The sequence below is a fragment of the Triticum aestivum genome, chromosome 3B (genome assembly GCF_018294505.1).
Source record: "Triticum aestivum cultivar Chinese Spring chromosome 3B, IWGSC CS RefSeq v2.1, whole genome shotgun sequence".
Classification (NCBI taxonomy): Eukaryota; Viridiplantae; Streptophyta; class Magnoliopsida; order Poales; family Poaceae; genus Triticum; species Triticum aestivum.
The window spans coordinates 493,109,504-493,114,072 of NC_057801.1; the positions used below are offsets into that span (position 1 = coordinate 493,109,504).

At 43.4% G+C, this 4,569-nt stretch overlaps 1 long non-coding RNA gene across 1 annotated transcript; it reads right to left on the reverse strand.

Moving 5' to 3' along the window:
• Positions 1-804: 804 nt before the first annotated feature.
• Positions 805-3,850, reverse strand: LOC123070549 (uncharacterized). Its single transcript, XR_006433805.1, has 3 exons — positions 3,517-3,850; positions 2,067-2,125; positions 805-1,203 (listed from the first exon to the last, which is right to left on the reverse strand). It is a non-coding gene; the product is annotated as an uncharacterized lncRNA (long non-coding RNA).
• Between the last annotated feature and the right edge of the window lie 719 nt (positions 3,851-4,569).

Sequence of the window (4,569 nt, forward strand, 5' to 3'; positions counted from 1 at the left end):
GTTTCTAGGTTTGTTTTCTGTGCCACGTGTATTTATTTTTGTTTTTTATCCGCGCACAATTTTGGGTCGGTCTCCTGTTGGGCGGTCAAGCCGACCCATATGAAAAAGCGGACGCGCAGGTCCGCTTAGCTGATTCAAACGGATAAAGAGCGGACAGAATGCGCGTCTATTTGAATCGCCCGGTTGGAGTTGCTCTTACACCTGGCTTCGCCCATGGGCAAAGGTGCAACGAGCAATGGGAATGGACATGGCAACACATGGCGTGCACGCGCGCGCCTACCAAAATCGGAAAGGAGAGGAAGAAAAGGCCTCGTGGCTCCTCCGCGCGCGTGCGGGTTCCCCTCGTGGGCGGGGCCCGGCGGCCGCACGCGCCGCTCGTGTGTCGCGGGACGGCCCGGCAGCGCACGCCCGCCGTGTCGAGGAGCCATTGGCCGGGGGCACAGATCGAGTGTTGAGTGCCCAATGATTGTTTTTTTATTAGGAAGAAATAGCTTGGAACTTTGGGTGCATCGGGGCCATTTAAAATACCTTTTCCATGGCGTCGCCGGCCATACGTATACGTCCATCGCATTGCTCTTGAAGAGGTTGAGATGCTTTGTGGAGAGAGACTATCGCACACACTTGAAGATCATCTCCAAACCGAAGGAGGAGCAGGAGAAAAAAAAGGGACTGTCTATTTTACAACCGGATGAAAACAAATTCGCTTTCAGTCAGATTTTTCCACCAATTACAGGATACAAGTGTCTCCTGTCCTGTGTTAGTTCCTACTTGTCCCCGATTTTAAACACCACCAGCATCACGAGCTTAAACGGGTCCACACACCAGCATCATAATCTTAACGGGTCCACATTCCAACTTATCCAGCTTCCAGCCCGGACAGAAAATCAACAAAACCGAGCACAGAAAAACCCAAAGTTACAACCAAACTTTGCCATGTACATGTGCACTAAACTAGAGCAAATGAAAAAAAAGGAAAGGACCAGGGTGCTGTCACCTAATCACACACACACCTAAATGGACATGACAAATCACACTCAGGAGCACTAAAAATTACATTGAAACGCTATAAAATTACACTAATAACTCCACTATATTTCCACTGTGATTTCCACTACAAAAATGCACTGCAGAGGACGGGAATAAGCACCAACCAAGAGGGCGATTCCTCCATGATCTATGACAGAAACCTGAAGATGATCCACACTGCAGAAGATGAGGAAACATAGGTAAACACCCCCCAACTTTGCAATCACCACATACTAAGCATGATTTAGGCAGATCTCTCTCCCCTGTCTCTCTACATCAGAAATCAAAAGGGCGTCTGTACATGCTGCAGAGACAAATAAACCCACTAACATACTGGAGGGACAAAAAAATATGAATTCTAGTACTTTAAACTAGAACCAGGAAATTAAGACTAGATCTAGGAAGAACACTATAGGATCCTATGAGTCTAGGGGTGCAGGCACAGAAAGGTTAGGAAACAAAATTCCATATTAATTTCATGAATTTGAGAACTACTAGGAAGTTTCTGAATTGAAAACAACAGTTACAGCACATGGAAATGAGTATAAAGAGATAGGAGATCACATGTTCAGGGAGATAAAATACAAAATGTTAGGAGAGTCCTTGAACAAACAGGTTAGAAATGCTATATTTTCATAAAGCTAGGACTGTAATTGAGAAACGTTGGCACACACAAACTATACTCTAATCAGAAACTTAGATCATGATTACAAAATAACCCATCTACAAGAAAGTAAAGAAACTAGGACTAAATTTTGTAGCTTTGGAACTACATAGAAAGACCTTCCTTTCCTAATTGAAGTTCAAATTGCTACGAACTACTGTTTGTAAATACAAATGAGTACACACATGAAGTAATGAAATGATCAGTTCATATCAATTAAACCTATGAACTGACAAAAAGGGGCAAACACATGTACAAGCACACAGTACATGTTTCAAGATTAACAGAACAATGCTTATATACATGTTTACATTTACAGGTGCTTGCAATGGAATCAAATGGGATGGGCAAAAGCATGAAGGGTCACGACCTGTACCTCGAACATGATGAAGCTAAGTTCCTTAATGTATATTTCTCTTATAGCATTAACATATCCTGTGAAAAGAAAACCGATTCAATCATGCTTTTCTAAATTGGTTCTTGACAACAAAACAGAGTGGAGCATACTTGTTCACTCAACAAAATAGTGCAAGTCCACTGAGAGTTACAGTGTAAATCCAATAAGAATTACACTGTAAAATCCTCAAAGGATTACAGTGTAAATCCACTGAGAATTACACTGTAAAACCCACTAAAAATTACGGTGTAAGTCCACTGAGAGATACAGTGTAAATCCAATAAGAAATACACTAAATATAATACAGAAATAATCCAGCCCCTACTCAAATGCAGATTACAAAAGGGTAAAAAACTGTCCCTACTCGAAAGCAGTAAGGATTACAGTGTAAATCCACTGAAATTACACTCAATAAATATCAAGAGTTACAATGCAAAAAACACTGAAAATCATAGTGTAAATCCACTAAAAATTACACTAAAATAATCAAGAGTTACAGTGCAAATTCCACTGAAAAACTACAGTCTAAATCCACTAAAAACTACACTGGAAATCCATTGAAATTACACTGTAAAAATCAAGAGTTAGAGTGCAAATCCACTAAAAATTACAGTGTAAATCCACTTAAGCGTACATTGTAAATCCACTAAGAATCCTCTGAACCCAGTAAAGAATTACATTACAAAATGCACTAAGGATACATTGAAAATGCACTGAGAATTACACTGCAAAAAATCACCTAAATTCTAAAGAACTTACACTGTAAATCCACTGAGATTGAAGTGTAAAACCACTAAGAATACACACTAAAATCCTCACTGTAATTACACTGAATTTGACACTGTAATTACAATTCAAAAGCACTGTAATTCCACTGAAAATGCCCGCAATAATTACATGGAAAATTCACTGAAACATACATTGTACTTAGAATACAAATTTTAGTGAAATTACACTGGATTTCTAATAAAAACACATGAGTTTCAGAGACTGGAACACAGTGTAACCACATTAATTAGCTGTGATTACACTGATTTTTATAGTCACACAAACTATGAGCTAGATTCAGCATCTACATCCAAACAGGAGGGATCTGTAGCAACAACTACAAGGAGGATTGTACACACCTAGGAGCATCTACAACCAACCAGGAGGGATCCAGCGACAACTGCAAGATGGATCCACTAAAGAAATTGAACACAACTAGGAGCTACTCGTTACAGTGACAACTAGAGCGCAATCCGGAAGCACAAAAAAACAACAATATACAGGAAGGATCCACCACTACATATACATCAAACGCACACCTGCAACGTTCAAAACATCTTGGAACCACAGCTACAGAGGGGAACATACAGGATTCACCGGATTTAGAAAAAATCAAACAGGAAAAACAAGGGGAGGAACAAAGGGGGGAAAGGATACTTACAAAACCAACCATGGATGGAGGATGAGGAGGGGGACACAGACTCGCAGATCAACACAGGGAAAATGAGGAGCTGCCGAAGTCAAGCGAAGCAAAGAAGACAACGCAGCCGGATCGCCATCGCATCGATTTTGCCTCTCCCTCTGCGCGCGCTTGAGGACAAGGAAGCAGAGGATGGGAAGGGGGAAGGAGGACTGGACGCCTAACCACCGGCTCGCCCTCGAGAGATCTGCGACTGAGATCTCTAGCTAAAAATCGTCATGACTCTGCCTCAAGCTCGCGCCGCTCGTTGTGGGGAATGAAAACGGACAAAGTCAGCAGAGGAGAAAAAGGAAATAAAAAGAACCCGACTAGGACACTACCCGCCAGGATTAACGGGTCTCAGGAGAAGTTTGTGGGCCCGATAACGGACAAAGCACCCCGAGGCGGAAAAAAAGAGAAAAACACGAATCTTGAGTCGAGGATCGAACGGGTAGAAAAACGGATGAAAGCGAAAAGATTTCAGACGGATGAAAATTAGCATTTACCGAAAAAAAAGAGCTCCGGTCTCAGTCTCACGAATGCACGCCCGCACCGAACCAGAAAAAGAAGGGAAATGCCGGCCAAGAAGGAATAAAAAGAGTACTGTAGTAGGCACGCAGCGAGGTGAACATTCCGAAACGGGGGCCTTTGGCTGCGAAAGCGGCTACGTCTTTTGGACTCCACCCCGCCGTCCTAAAGCGGCCATCATTCTGATCGAAGAGGCCGCGGGCTGCCTGCCTGTCTGCCTCGCACACGGTCGACGAGCACACGCTAGCTGCTGCGCGACCACGCTTTGCCACCACTAGTGCCGGTTGCCGGAGCTCTGGCCGTCTTGACCACTAGCTGTTGAAGCTTTCCTCTGCCCTGGCCCAAGAGCTGGTGGTGTTGGTTTCATGGTTTGGTGCGGCGCTACGTACAATGATCTATCTCTCGGTCTAGCTACCCGACGGCGATGCAGAGGTAGTAGACGGCAGACGGCTACGGGCAGGATCAATCGTTCTTATAATTTACACGTAGATATAATGCAATGTGCAT